General features: G+C 39.1%; 1 long non-coding RNA gene across 3 annotated transcripts in view; it reads left to right on the forward strand.

Annotated features, from left to right (window-relative positions):
• Positions 1-16036, forward strand: part of LOC113251962 (uncharacterized) — a 45416-nt gene that overhangs the window by 24444 nt on the left and 4936 nt on the right. For 2 of the 3 annotated variants that reach the window (XR_007190003.2, XR_007190004.2), the window contains 2 exons: positions 846-1030; positions 7592-8932. This is a non-coding gene — a long non-coding RNA (uncharacterized LOC113251962). Of the gene's footprint in view, positions 1-845; positions 1031-7591; positions 8933-16036 lie in introns of those variants that run through there. The other variant, XR_008957989.1, reaches the window with a different exon arrangement.

Consider the following 16036-nt stretch of genomic DNA (forward strand, 5'->3'; position numbering starts at 1 on the left):
TTAAGATTCTCTCCCTCTCCCTCTGCCCCGCCTGCCCTCTAAAAAAAAAAAAAATGATTATTCATTCAACACAATGTCTTAAGTACTTCTGTGCCAGACACTTTTATTTGTGTTGGGGATATGGGAGTGAATACAAAGTCTTGTTTTCATGGCACTTGCGTTGTAGTGGGGAGAGGGAGTCAACAAGCAAATAAACAAAATAGATGTATAATATGTCAGATGGGGAGTAAATGCTGCGAAGAAAAAATAAAGCAGGATAAGAGGATAGAGAGTGACACCTGAATGAGGAGAAGGACCAAGGTATGTGCATGTCTGGGGCACAAGCATTCCAGAGGGAAAGACAAGTGCAAGGGCAAGGAAACCATATCTAAAGGGTTAAGAATAGCCAGGAGGTTTGTGCAGCTGAAGCAGAGTGAGCAGAAAGGAAATGATATCTATGGGTAAAGCAAGGGCCAGATCTTGTAGAGCCCAGAGCCAGAGGTGAAGAGTTTGATTTCACCTGATTCCTTCTGGCTGCTGTGTAAAGAGTAGGAGTGTAATTGTGGAAGCAGGAAGACCAATGAACAGACTGTATTAGTCTGAGTCCTCTGAGAAGCCATGTTGGGATTAGCTGTGTGAGAGATTTATTAAGAGGAAAACCTGGGAGGGCACATGGAAAGGGGCTAGAATAGATGTTAGGAGCCTTCAGACTGCAGTGTAGGTCTGACCCAGGTAAGGGACAGAATGGGGGCAGGAAGGTCAGATGGGGCAGTCTGAAACTACAGTGCAATTCTATGAAAATTTGGTAAGGCCACAGAGAGTCCTTGGGCCAAGGTCACCTAGTAGCAAAGCCCCCTGTCTCCCAGGAATGGACCCGCCCCAGTGTTCCTGACCAGCCAGAAGCCAGAAGCAGTCCGTGGGACGTGTGGCCTCCGTGTGAACTCTGTGTGAACTCAGTGATGGATGGGACCACCAGTCAATTATCCTTCCACACTGGGACCTCTGAGAGGCATATTCTCATGGCCATCACAGAGACTTTGCCATAATCCAGGTAAGAGAGATAATGGTGGCTTGGGGTAAGAAAGTGGATGGATTTTGCTTTCTATCCATCTGGACATATTTTGAACGTTAAGTTGACCTCGTTTGCCAATAGATTTGATATGGGGTATTAGGGAGGGAGAAGAGACACAGACGGCTCCAAAGTTTTTGGTTCTAACAGAAGAATGGGGTAGCCATTTACTGAATGAGGGAAACTGAGAGTCTTGAAAGAAGGGAATCAGCAGTTCATTTTGGCCAGGTTTAGTTTGAGATGTTGATTAGACCCCAAATGGAGAGGTTTGGAAGGCACTCAAGGAAGTGTCCCAACTTGGAAATACAAATTTGAAAATCATCAACGTGTGGATAGCATTTAAAGTCATGGGACAGAATTAGTTTTGCCTAAGGAGGGTACATAGATGGAGAGAAGAGGTTCAAGATCTGATAGGGAGAAGGGGAGAATCCCACACAAAGACTGAAGAAGGAGTAGCCAGGCAGAGACAGGAGGAGACCCACAGAGGACTCATGTCCTGGAAGCCGAGTGAAAAAAGTTTTCTGGAAGGATACATTTTCCATGTTCTAATTCTTTAATCTTGATATCTCCTAATTGAAAATTCTGTGAAGTATTGCTAAGTGGGCCTACTAAATAATGAAGAAAAAAATGAAGTTTATAAAGAATGTTGATTTTGTGGCCAATTCAAGACTTGTCTCCACCATCCATTGTGTGTCATTGGGCAAATTTCTTAATCTCTGCTTGCTTGATTCCTCATTTCTACAATAGGGAGTATAGGGTTGGTAAGAGGACGGAGTGAGTTAATAATTGGGACAGTACCTAAGACATGATAAGTGTTCAATAAGTATTACATACTATTACATAATAAATATTGCAGTTAAAGATCAATTTTACCATCTTTCAAGTTTTCTGACGGTAGCAGCTACGATATAAGAGTTTTTTTTAAACTATGATTAGATTTTTTTAAATTTCTTTTTATTTTAATGTTTTTTTATTATGTTATGTTAGTCACCATATTAAAGTTTAATGTAGATCCTTTCAGATTTCATTTCTCTGACTGGAATCCTGATGTACTTATTTATTCCTTATATTTCTCTTTTTATATTTCTTCTTTATATTTTGAAATAAACATAGTTTTAAAAATCTGCACCAACCCCTTGAAAGTTTTTTTTTTAAACCAGTTACCAGCAGAAGTTTCTTTAAGCAAAACATGGCTAGCCGTAGAGATAACGTCAAAATAAAAAGAAATAATTTCATAGAGCAGTGGCTCTTAAGTCTTTTTGGGTTATTGATTCCTTTGGGAATCGGATGAAAGCACTCCCCTTAAAAATGCACATGTGAACACGCACACACACACACACACACACACACACAGAATTAGAGATAGTTTGTGGATCCGTAAAGCCAACCAGTAAGCCCAACCACTAAGCCATGAAAATAGGCCTTGAATTGACTGTGAAGTCCACATTATTTTTTTTTTAAGATTTTATTTTGTTAAGTAGTCTCTACACCTAACATGGGGCTCGAACTCATGACCCTGAGATCAAGAGTCACACGCTTCACTGACTGAGCCAGCCAGGTGCACCTGCAAAGTCCACATTGATTTTCTTCTTGATTGTCTAGTGGGTCCATATAGCAAGATCTTCAAAACATCACGAATTTTAAATTATTCATATCCTTCTAGTTTAAACAAAAATGACCTTCCTTTAGAGAAATTTCAATTCTAAACACGTTCAGGTGCGGGGGGGGATGTATCTATGGAGCAGGTGACCTGAGCAGTGAGAGCCCTGCCCTTATAAGCTTGGAGTTAATGTTGTCCTGTTACCATATTGAAATTCTTAATAGTTTTTGAACAAGAGGCTCCACATTTTTTTATTAAAGATTTTATTTATTTATTTGAGAGAGAGAGATAGTGGCAGAGAGCAAGAGGAGGGAGGAGAGGGAGAAGCAGGCTCCCCGCTGAGCAGGGAGCCCGATGTGGGACTCGATCCCAGGACCCTGGGATCGTGACCTGAGCTGAAGGCAGACGCCTAATGACTGAGCCACCCAGGCGCCCGAGGCTCCACATTTTTATGTTGCACCGAACCCTGCAAGTTATATAGCCAGATACGCACAAACACACAGTTTAAGTTCAATAGGACCCTTGCTTCATTAGCATTTAAGTAACACAAAAATTCTCAGGAGATAAAACATTTTCCAGGGTGTCTTTCCAAGGTAATGTTTTTATATAAGTTCCATGTTCTCATTAGTTTTTATCTTGAAGTAATATATTATTTAATTATAATCTCCTGTGAAAATTTTGATGTTCGGTTAGTAAGTCCTGAGGCAAGATGTGATTACATAATAAAATTATCATAAGCAATATTAAAAGACAGACAAACCGGGGAACTTTATATTCTAGGCCAAGCAAAGTACCTAAGCAACAGACAGATTTTGCTGTTGTTGGGAAGCTGGTACTAAGGAGAAAGGAGCCAGAAGGGAACAGAGACGTGAAGGTTCTTACACATCATGTTAAGATGCTTCTACTTTCCCCTGAGCCCAATGAAAGGTTTTACGCAGCAGAGAGTGGTCAACATTATCTTTATTTTTAAAGGTTGCCAGATTTAGCAAATAAAACTACAGATGCCCAGTTAAATTCGAATTTCAGATAAACAATGAAAAATGTTCAGTATCGGCATGTCATAGACAATATTTGGGACATACTTATACTGCAAAAGTATGGTAATTAACTGAAAGCAATCTTAAGTGAGCGTTCTGTATTTATCTGGCAACCCTATCATTTTTCTAAATAAGATGCCTGAGACATGGTAGATGATATTTTAGTGCCTCTCTGCTTTTCTTGTCCCCTGTAGGTGGCAGTCTGATCAAATAGTTTCATGGGAGCCACTTGGCAAATCCTGGTGTAATACTGTACTATCTGTCGTCTATTAGTGAGGCTATTTTTTAAGTAAAAACAAAAAAAAAATTAACTTTCATTTTTCATATAAAGTGAGTTTTCATCAAAGAAAGATAAATTTTGAAGGTGCTTAAAACTAAATACAAGTCTATCCTCAACTCACCCCACCCACAACTCACCATCAAACAGATTTAAACGCACATGTGGTCCAATCCTAGCGGGCAACAGTGCCTTTTATACTCGTAATGACATTTTGAAAATTTTGTAGGTTTTCATGATACCATAAATAGGATCTTCCCCCCTTACATTTTCTAACGCACTACTTCTGATGTGTAATAACTATTGATTTCTGTTTATTTTTGTGTAGACCATACTCTATAGTTCCAGTAGTGTTACTGTAAATGCTCTTGGATTTTTCTAGTAGATGCATTATCCGCAAACAATATACTTATCTCTGTTTTAAGAAAATATCCATCAATTTCTTTTTTTCTACTTAAAAAAAACTAAATGTAATTCTATTAAATGTTGTATTAAAAAGAAAAAGAAATGATTATATGTATGCTCTTAAAAAATTATTTCTAGGGGCACCTGGGTGGCTCAGTGGGTTGTGTCTAACTCTTGTTTCTGGCTTAGGTCATGATCTCAGGGAGGTGGGATCGAGCCCCACGTCAGGCTCCACAGGTGTGGAGTCTGCTAATGTTTCTCTCTCACCCAGCTCTCCCTCCCTCCCCCTGCGTGCTCACGTGCATTCTCTCTCTCTCTCTCTCTCTCAAATAAATAAATAAACCTTTAAAAAAACTATTTCTGTTAGTATGAAATTTTATATTCACTCAAAATTATTATTATTGTAGTTTAGTACTATAATCTAAAAATATAACATAACCTTAGAGTTTGTATGTACCCACAAATGATATTACAATTATAAAATGGATCCACAACTGTCTATTGCATCCACATCCATGCGCCAACCCCCCACCTGTTCTAAGAATGCTTATTCTGCTTAGAGATCTGTCTTCTTACAAAGCCAAAGGAAAAACGTCCTCATGAAATCCAAATCCCCAAGTAACTTATTCCATTATTATATACTGTATTCTAGAGAAAAATAATTATAATTTATTTTGAATTTGAATTCAAGAGCCTTCAATTTTTTCCAGAAAGCGACATCACTTTCTGGTTCCTACCATTATTATCTTTCGAGCTGTGTCGTGTCCTTAACAGTCCACAAAACACAGGACAAAACACATGGACCCTTCCCACATCTAATGTTGTGAAACCATTTCAGAAATGGAATCTATGAAGTCATGAGTTCTGAGGGTCGCACCTTTAGGTATTTTAGTTCACAGATATTTCAATGTGTGTTGATTTATAAGCTGTACAATGAAATTCAAGTTTAAGTATTTATCTGAGAAGTAAGCTTTGCACTAGGTGGCACCGTTTGGTAATAGGCTATTTATGTGGCACTTGACTGACTAGTTAATAGTTTTTATATACTTCGCTGTATCCCAGTAGTTACTCTGCAAATATAAAATCCATTATAGCTTCATAAGTATTTTTATGATTTTAAGAGTTATTTATTCTATTAATGAAAAAAATTGGAAAATACAGAAAAGTATTTTTAAGAATCATCTATAATTCTGGGGCGCCTGGGTGGCACAGCGGTTAAGCGTCTGCCTTCAGCTCAGGGCGTGATCCCGGCGTTGTGGGATCGAGCCCCACATCAGGCTCCTCCGCTGTGAGCCTGCTTCTTCCTCTCCCACTCCCCCTGCTTGTGTTCCCTCTCTCGCTGGCTGTCTCTCTCTCTGTTGAATAAATAAATAAAATCTTTAAAAAAAAATCATCTATAATTCTATGTTTAGATAGTTTACACAATTTTTTTTTTCTCTAAATTCAGGTAGCTCTCAATAAGGCATAAGCTTTGGAGTCAAGCAAAGCTGGGTTCAAATCCTATCCCTTCCACTTATAATTATTTGATGCATTTTAGGACAAAAATCTTAACCTCACTGAGTTAATTTTTGTTTTATCTAGCCTCCTCTTCTTCCTTTAGCTGCTGTCCATTTCTTTATGAAAGTCATGCATTGTCTTTCCTTTCTTACCTTCATTGAATTCCTTTACCCACTTAAAACTCGCTTCTGCCCCCAGAGTCTGAAAACAACCCTTGTTAAGGTGACTAATGACCTTCATTTTGTCAAATTCAATGCACATTCTCCTGTGCTCATCTCATGCTCCCTCTCAGCAGTAGTGTTGTCCTGGAGCCGAATAGTAATGGTACCTGACAGCTAATTATGTGTGGCTTTTTCCAATTCCAAGTTCAGTGAAGACATGTTGGTACCTTGAAAATCACTATGATGAGAACGTTTACAGAAACCAGCAAATGCCGCAAGTCAGAGCCTTTCCCCCATAGCCGTTTGTTAAACATTTACCCTCATACTGCCTGCATATGTGCGACCATTTTCCCCTTCACAGAAGTCCCCTTTCTCTTGTTTACTCAATGCCACTCTTCCTGGTTTTCCACCCATTTCAGCTTTTCTATCTTCTCCTTTGCTGGCTCTTCCTCTATCCCATGGCTACATGTTAGCATTCCTTGGGAGTTAGTCCTGGACACTGTCTTCTTCCTTTCATACGGTAGTTTCAAAAAATAATCTCACTAACTTCCATGTGTTTAAATACTACCATTATGCTGATCAATTTCAGATTCGTGTCTGCAGTCCAGACCTCCCGCCTAACGTCCGAACTCAAACATCAAGCTGTTTATTTAAACTTAACAGCTCAAACTCGTGGCCAAAATGAAGTTCCAGATCGAATTCCACAAACCTTTCCCTTGCTTGTCTTCTCCATCCCAACACGCTCCATTTCAGGAAATGGAGCCACCATCTACTTGAAGACTCAGACATCATCACAGTTCTTCCCCGTCCATCCTCATGTCGAATCCGGCGGCAAATCCTGTCAATTCTACCTCCAAAATATCTTTCAGCTCTTGTTTTTATCCCTCACTTCTACTGTCCATCACATCTAGGGCTGCCATCATCTCAGCTCAATGCCTGTAACGGCCTCCAACTGATCTCTGAACGTTAATTCTCCACCTCTCCTCCCAGTCCATCTCCACATAGTAGCAACAAATAATCATGAACTGTAGATCTGATCATTGCTTCCCTGCTTAAAATCTTTAAGTGGTCCTTCAGTACATTTAGTTTAAAAATCAGATTTCAGGTTTTTGAACTAGTCCCTGCTTACCTGTCCAACTTGAAGTGTGATCGTTCAAGTTCACTCTGTTCTGCTGAAAGCTCACAGTGGTTGGTTTCCTAGTCCTTGAACAGGCCACATCCCCTTTCCCCCTGCCCCCCCATACAGAAGTTTTGTAGATGCACCCTTTTCTAAAATGATCTGTTCCTTGCTCTCTTTATGGTTAACTCTTACTGCTCCTTTGATGCTAAATCAATTTAAATCTACCTTTCTGTTGTTCTTATCTTAATCTCAGCCCCCTATTTATTTCTTGGTTGGATGAATGAAGGAATCAACTTACGTAAATAAGGATCTACCTTATAGAAATAAATAGTGAAAGAAGTAGTAAAACATTCTTAGCGTAAGGCCTTGTGCACAGTAGGGGTTAAATAAATGGCAACTTTGGAGGGGGGTCACTATTTTAAAATTTCATTTCCTTTCATTTTTAGCATTCCAGAGTTCTGAATAAAGATCCATGTCCTGAAGGTGGCAGTATGAAGACTCAGGATATTCTTGCTTCCTAGTTTCACAGATGGGTAGCCTTACTTAAGCAGAGAATCCCTGGTGTGTATGCCCTTGAATTACTAATAGTACTTACGAGACAAAGAGCTAGAATTGCTGATAGGAATTGAAATATTTATGGTAACCCAAATGGAACAAGAGGAAAAAAGCACCAATGACAGTATTAAGCCATAAATACCTTTTGTTTTTCCCTGATCAAACACATATGGAAAGAGCATATTTGGATTGTGGCAATGTGATAAGTTAGACTATGATAATAATATGCTCTAGTTATATGAGTACAAATTTAGTCAGTTAGTTTGCTATCAGAGAGTTCTGTAACTTCAATCTTATATTAAAAGTACAGCCTGTTTATCCTTACAGCGTGCAGAAAAAGTGTAAGGATGGAGCCTTATTGATAATTTTTTTCAAAAAAGCGCCTCAGAGAGGATTATCAGCTTACTCTACTAGGAGTAAATTCAAGTAAGATAAAATTTAAAATAACATTATAATAATGTTTAAAACAACATTACAAATAACATATAAAGTAATACTAGTACTTGCGTCGAATTTTAAAGCCTTTTAAGGAAAAAAATTCATTTAAATACTTGTTGGTTTTTTTCTCATAAGAAGTGATTCTGATGCCACTAACAGTCACTAGGCATTACCTCTGTGACTTTTCTAGAGTTGTGAGGGGTGTGTGGACAGGGGAACCTCCAGGCAATTGCATATTGCTTCTAGCTAATTCCTCAGTCCTCACCCTCTCTGGTCTCTTGCCCTCATCTTCCTTAGGGGTTGAGAGCAGAATTTTCCAGAACTGTTCACTCTGTGCTTTCTTTACCCTGAACCCTGTGCTGTCCAGTGTGGCCTTTCAAAGGTAAAGGGACATGCCCTTGGCTTGCTCTCACCATACAGGTCACAAAATGTAGAAAAGAGAAACTCAAGAGGAGAAAGAAAACTTTGACCCACTTAATTTTTTCCCATAGAAAATTCACTTCCTTCTGGCCTGCCCCTTCCTTTTTCGGGAAACCCATTTTGTGTTCTCAAGGACTCCGTTTGTGCTACAACCTACATCAAAACCCTTTCTTCCTGAAGATGAAGCGGTTAAGAGGGAAGACCTGAGCTTTCCTTCATGTGTCAGAGAGGGACAGTGTTTATATACAGAATTGATTTCCTGGAAACACAACAGCCTCAACCCCTTTTATCTGTGAATGACAAAGAATAAAATTTACAGTCTCACTGGAAGGCTGCTTGTGTGTTGCCATTAAAAAAAAAAAATGTTGACACAATCTTCCTCCCCAGTAATTTTATTTCTAAGTGTTCTTTTCTAGACATCTATTTGCAAACAATCGTAAAGAGACACATTGAAGGATATTCAATTGCAGCAGTATTTGTAATAGTGAAATCAGAAACAAAGGAAAATGGTTAATAAACTATAATGCATCCATACTATGGGATATATCCACACTATGCAGCGTTCAAAGAATGAAATAGATCTACAAATACTGAGGTGGAAACGTGTGGCAATCTGTAGAAAAATACTTCTCTGGGTTTATGTACACGTATACACTATATATTTGTATGTAAGCAAAGCAAAATGGGTCTAGAAGGACGCCCGTCAAACAAACAGCAGTGAGTACCTCCGCAGAAGAAATCTGAACGGGGGTGGAAGTTAGAATAAGGTGCCCTTTTGCTTTGGTTTTGTATTTTTCACAATATGAATGTACTAAGGTACTATTTATATAATGAACATTTAAGAGAAAGAGACAAGAGGGAAAGGAAGGCAAGAAGACATGCTCTGTAGTATAGTGGTTAATTTTATGGCCCCGAAACCAGATAACCTATATTCAGGTTGTAGCCTGCTACTTACTTAAACTCTCTGTGATTCAGATTTTTCCTCTGTAAAACGGGGGTGACAATAATGCTTACCTTAGAAAGTGGTTGTAAAGATGAAATAAGATGATGTATGTAAAATGCTTGGCATCTAGTATGAGTTATGTAAGTGTTAGCTAGTATTATTGATTAAGTAAAGAATAAATCATTAGTTATCCCACTTTAGTCAGAGAGAAATTATTACTTTCTTCATATTTTGGCACGGGTGAGACCTCAGGAAATGTATCTTTAAAAAAATCAATGTCAAAAAGCCTTGGAGATGAAGCTCTTAATGGCTTTGCTGTTATCTAGTCATCCTGAATCAAAATGCATTATGGCACACCGGAGAGAGTACAGCTCAATCAACATTAATGCCAACCCATTGCACTGGGTGTTGGAGAAAAAGAGACTGACGAGGCAAATTTTCTTAAGGATCCCATTTTGTATGATAGGAGGTGTGGTGGAAAGAAGAATCAATCAGTAAACGGATCATTTCAACACAGCATAGTTCTGTGATAGGAATACAGAACAATGAATGGAGTTACAGAAAAAAGGAATGGCTGGAAACAAGGAAAGCTTCCAGTAAGAGGTGAAGATTCTAGAAGGATGAGGAAGAGTTACCTATGAAAAAAAGGAAGTAACGGGCATTCCAGGCAGAGGAAACATCATGATTTATCTGAGGAAACTACAGTAGTCTGGTATTGCTGAAATGTAGTATGTGTATATTTTTATGCATGTGTATGTGTGTTTGGGTGGCGAATGGAATGTGGAAAGGAAAGAATCGCTGGGAGAAGTAAAGAGTAACAAGTTTGGAAAGCTAGTGACAACCAAAGGTGATCTTAATTCTGTAGTATTGCAGTGGAAAGATTACTGAAAACAACCTGCCTATGCAGACAGGTCAAGGGATTCTATGTAAGAGGTCTCAACTTTGGCAAATAACGTTTTGAAGAAATATTGCAGGCTGATTTCTGACTTCTGCTTCTAGGGAAAATATAGTAAGGCATGGAAAGCCAGTGCTCTTGCTGCAAGAGCTAGGGGAAAAAAGGGTAAGTTACAAAATTCATTGTTTAAAAGACATCAGAGAGCTGTAGACACAGTAAGACTATAAGAACTAAAATTCCAGAGAGGGAAGAGCCCTTCCTAGGATTGCTGACAGTCTCTGGCCATTTTCTTTCCTGGAGATATTTGTCAGTTCTGGGTGAGGACTAAGAATCAGGCATGGCCTAGGAAGAGGGACCTTTCCAGGGAAAAGAGAAACTAGTGGAGCTTTTTTTGGTGACTGTGTGGGGCTGGCTTGACAGATTGTAAACTAGTTTACAATTGAAGACAAAGGAGCATTTGTTGATTCCTGGATGCCAGAGGACTTGGCTAGGAGCTTCTAAAAGGCAGAATGAAATCTCCTAGTTTCACAGAACTTCTGAGACAAAGTCCCGCCAGAAGGAGAGATCCTGGCACAAATATATAGTCAGTTACCCCCTTAAAACATTTGGTAAATATTGCAGTGAATGGGGTCAGAATGCAAAAAGCTAAACTCAAAACCTCTGAGTGATAGAACCAATTCTGAAGAACTGAAGAGATAGAGACCCAGTGGGCTCTCAGTCAAGCCAGGAGGGCCACACCTGAGGAACAGATACAAAGATATCCCTGTTTTGGTTGAGGTGCTCTGCCTATTTAATGGAAGATGACATCATCTGCAGCCTCTGGATTCCTGTATACAAAGTCTGGCATACAATAAAAATTACAAAATATCTGAAAAGGTAGGAAAATATGGCCAATAATCAAGAGAAGAAATAGATAATACAAATAAAGCCACAGATGATTATGTGTTACAGTTAAATGACAAGGACTTTAAATATAATTCTGATTAACAATTAACAAAAATATGGAAAAATGAATAAAAAGAGAAGTCCAACAGAAAATTAGAATCTATAAAAAAGAATCAAATGCATATTCTGGAAATGAAAAAAATACTGCATGAAGTTAAATACACTTCAGGTGAGTTTGACAGGACAAAGCAAAGCAGAGTTAGTGAATTTGAGGACAGGTCAACAGAAATCATCCAAACTGAAATCCATAAAGGAAAAGTTATGAAAGAAAAAGAACAGGACATATGAGACATGTGGAACACAAGTGGTCTAAAAACAGTCTGGCTTACTTATTACTTGAGAGAGAATAGAGCAGAAGAAATTTGTAAAAAAAACAAAACAAAACATTAACCCAAAGATTTTTTAAAAAGCCTACTGAACCCCAAACAGGATAAAAGAAAAGAAAATCACACATAGGTATGTCATAGCCAACCTGATGATAACTGAGAAAGATAAAGACAAATCTTAAAAATAGGAAAAAAGACATTCACCTTCAAAGAAACAACAGTAAGACTAATTGCAGTCTTCTCAACAGAAACTATGGAAAAAGATGATGGAATGACATCTTTAAACTGGTGGAAGAAAATATTATGTAAGGTGTTACTAAAGATCTTACTTGCACCAAATATGGCTTTGTTGTCCACCATTTCATCCTTATGACTATTTACAGGTCCTCTGAAACTCTTTTCAGCACTGAGTTACTTGGCTTCATACCCTCTGAATATTACATAATTTGGGACTTTGCAAATGTGCGACATAAAGATCAGCTATGTCAGGTTGTACAGACTGGAGCTCTATACTCCTTTAAGGTGATGTTCACTTTTGTACTCCACGGGCTAGACTCTGCAATCAGATCATAGAATCACTGTGATCTTCCCATCAGGAGTTGACATTGCTTTGACCTTATTAGCAAGAGCTTTCTCCCTGTATATCAGGAATATTACTTGTATTAGATTTTATTCAAATTTTTGTGACATATAATGTTGATTTTCAGTGATTAGGAACATTTTTGAGAGAGAGAGAGAGAGAATATGCATGGCAGCAGTGGAGTGGAAGGGCAGAGGGAGAGAGAGAACCCCAAGCAGACTCCACACCGAGCACTGAGCCTGCTGCGGGGCTGGATCTCATGACCCTGAGATCACGACCTGAGCCTACATGAAGAGTTGGATGCTGAACCGACTGAGCCACCCAGGTGCCCGTGAGTAGGAACATATTTTAGGCCACTAAAAACATCTGATTTGGAGTATAGTCACAAGCTATAGACCAGGACTTTTTTTTTTCATGTTACTTATGACTTTCCTGCACTTGTGGTGTGAAGAGAGATGGAGCAGGTCGGCCAGTTCAGTGTTATAAGCAGCAATGCCATCCTTGGGCTGTAGGTGCCCCTGGTGTGATTTAATGTATCTAAATAATGACTGAGAGGGTTTGTCAAATGTGTGTCTTCAGCACTCCTATAGATTTGTCGTAAGGGAGACAGAACGGTGAGAACTTCCTGTGGCTAATGTGCCCTTGCTGGCCTGTCCATAGTGTTTAGAACGAGCATCCAGTTATATATTGTTTGGGTGTCTCGCCTCTCTTCTGGAGCTAAGGAGATGCAAGCCAGCAGCAGATGCATAATCCTTGATGGTTAGAATTAGCCAGTTGCCACTCCCCATCCCTCGAATGTCCATTCAACATCCCGGTCCCTTCTTAGGCTGTGTGAGTACCTTGCTTCTCGTTGTGGGCTTTTTTTTTTTTTTTCCTTTAAGGGCAATAGTCCCTGGAGTGGGTACCTTTGGACAGCTTGTACTTTTTTGCCTGACTCCTGCTAGAGAACAAAATCTTTTCTTACCTCTGCCTTGATTCCCTTGTACTGATTTCTTCTAATGACAGAGCTTATGTCTGAAATAGGTAACATCTCCACTCTGTCCCTGGCCCTCATGTCTAAATTAAAGGCCCTTCAAGCTTCACATTCTGGCCTGGATCTGGACTCAATTACTCATTCCTCTGTTTTGACTTTATCTCTCCATTTTTTGATCCAATTTTTCTTTTAATTTCCCCCCAGTTACTGCCAACTTATGCATAACTTTTCCAACATGCTGCATGACCAGCTTCTAACCGTCTGCTTCAAACTAACAGTTTCATTATGTTAGGCCCCCCACATACTGGTAAGTAAAGCATTTACTATTTACTGAAGGATAGAATAGACCCAATTCAGAACACAGTTCCCAAGAGACTGGCTGCCATCAAACGCAGCAGTTTGCTTCACATCCAAATAGCCATTTTAAGCATGAGATCACTTAAATTTCTGAAACATGGGCACAGTTAGAGGCTGAGGTGAACTGAACAAAGATTCCAGAAGAAAGTGCTAGACAGGTTGACATCTTGGCTCATTAGTTCAGGAGGTCCCTAGGTGAAAAATAGGACTCTACTGGGAGTGTAGAGGGGTAGGACCCACAAAAAGTGCCCAGTATTAACCAAGGAAATAATTACCATATGTCCAATGCTTTATATTAAAAAGTTCTTTCATACACATGATTGCACTTTCCCCTTCCAATAGCTTTGTGAAGTGAATATTATTCTTATTATGTGCATTTTTAAATTAATTTTTTTAAAGTAGGCTCCATACCCACTGTGGGGCTCAAACTTACGACCCCAAGATCAAGAGTTACGTGCTCTACCAACTGAGCCAGCTAGGCGCCCCTATTATGTACACTTTGAACCCAGCAAATAATAGCTAATTTGATGGAGTATTTACCGTATGTCTGGCTATGGTGATAAATTTAACATTCATTACCTCTTTTAATTCATTAAAAATCCCAGAGGGAGCAACTGTTTTTCAGATGAGGACATCTGAGGCTTGCAGAGGTTGTGCCTCAGGATGCAGGAGGAGCAAGTGAGGGAGCCAGGATTTAAAAATCCTAAGCAATTAATCATTACGTTTGGAAGTTAAATGACTTGCCCAAGGTCTCCCAGCCAGGAAGTTTAGGACTGGAATTGAGCCCAGAGATTCTGGTGATTTATTTCAAAACAGCTTTATTCACATACCATACAATTCACCCATTTAAAATGTAAAATTCATTGTCTTTTTGTATGTTCACAGAGTTCCTTGTGTATTTTAGTCAGCTCAGGCTGCCACAACAAAAAACCACAGACTGAGTGGCTATGCCACAGAAATTATTTTTCTCACAGTTCTGGAGACCAAGTCTAAGGTCAAGTACCAGCGTCGTTGATTTCTGCTGAGGGCTCTCTTCCTGGCTGATGCATGGGAGTCTTCTTGCTGTGTCCTCATGTGGTAGGAGGAAAGAAAGAGAGACAGAAAACTCTGGTGTTTGTTATTATAAGAATACTAATCCTATGGTGAGGAGCCTACCCTAATGCCTCATCTAAATCTAATTACCTCCCAAAGGCTCCCTGTCCAAATACCATTACACTGGAGACTAAGAGTTTAACATCTGTTTTGGGGGTGGGGGGCCCAGTTCAGTTCACAATACCTCACTTCTCAGGGCAGAGGCCAAACAGTAGACTAATAAGTGTCCTCTCTCCCAATCAATCCAAATTCTCTAGAGAGAGAACTGGATTGGCCCATTCTGGATCAAGTCTTCACCTCAGTCCAGTCAACTATGGCCAAGCAGAGCCTGCTACATCACTGAGTTATAGTGTGGTTTAAAGAATTCTCTTGTTTAAAAAAAGTATTTACCATACAAGTATGTATCCCTAGATGATACATTTTCTAGTATGGCTTGTTTTTAGCAACATTCTGTTTCTACAATTCAGCCATGTTGTTGGGTACTGCTGTGGTGTGTATTTATTATCATAAATGTATAATATTTCAATATGTGACTGAATCAAACTTGTTTTACATATATTCAAATTTGCTGATTCTTTCTTCAGATGTGTCCAGTCTACTGATGAGCTCACTGAAGAAATTCTCATCTCAGATACATCTAGCATTTCCATTTCACTTTTCTTATTGATTCTGTCTTGTTGCTGAAATTTCCCCATCTCTTTGTATGTGTTGTCTGTCCTTCTTTTCCACCAGATCCAGATTCATAGTTACTTTAAAGCCCTTGTCTGGTCATTCCAAAACTTGGGTTATGTCTGAGTCTGGTTCTATTTGATTCTACTTGGTATCATTTTCTTTCTCCCTGAAGAACTTTCTGCAACATTCTAATAGTACAGGTTTGCTGGTGATGCGTTTCCTCAGCTTTTGTGTGTTGAAGAAAGCTTTTAATTATTGAAGAATATTTTTGCTGGATATGGAAGTCTAGTTTGAGAGTTTTTTCTTTCAGCACTTAAAAAATTCTTTCCATTGTCTTCTTTACAGCTTAACTGTGTTAAGAAGTCTGTTCTGTTTCTTACCTTTGTTGCTCTGCATGTAGTTTCTTTTTATTCTAGCCACTTACATGATTTCCTCTTTGTTACTGGTTTCCAGCAATTTGAGGGGTGCCTGAGTGGCTCAGTTGGTTAAGCATCTGGCTCTTGATTTCAGTTCAGGGCATAATCTCAGAGTTGTGAGATTGAGCCCTGTATCAGGCTCCACACTCAGTGGGGAGTCTGCTGGAGACTCTCTCTCTCTCTCTCTCTCTCTCTCACACACACACACACACACATACATATAATGTAGAAATTAGTGGAAAAATCATTATTTGTGTAATCGTTAAGTATCTTTATTTT

This window comes from Ursus arctos, unplaced genomic scaffold (genome assembly GCF_023065955.2).
Source record: "Ursus arctos isolate Adak ecotype North America unplaced genomic scaffold, UrsArc2.0 scaffold_7, whole genome shotgun sequence".
Taxonomy (NCBI): Eukaryota; Metazoa; Chordata; class Mammalia; order Carnivora; family Ursidae; genus Ursus; species Ursus arctos.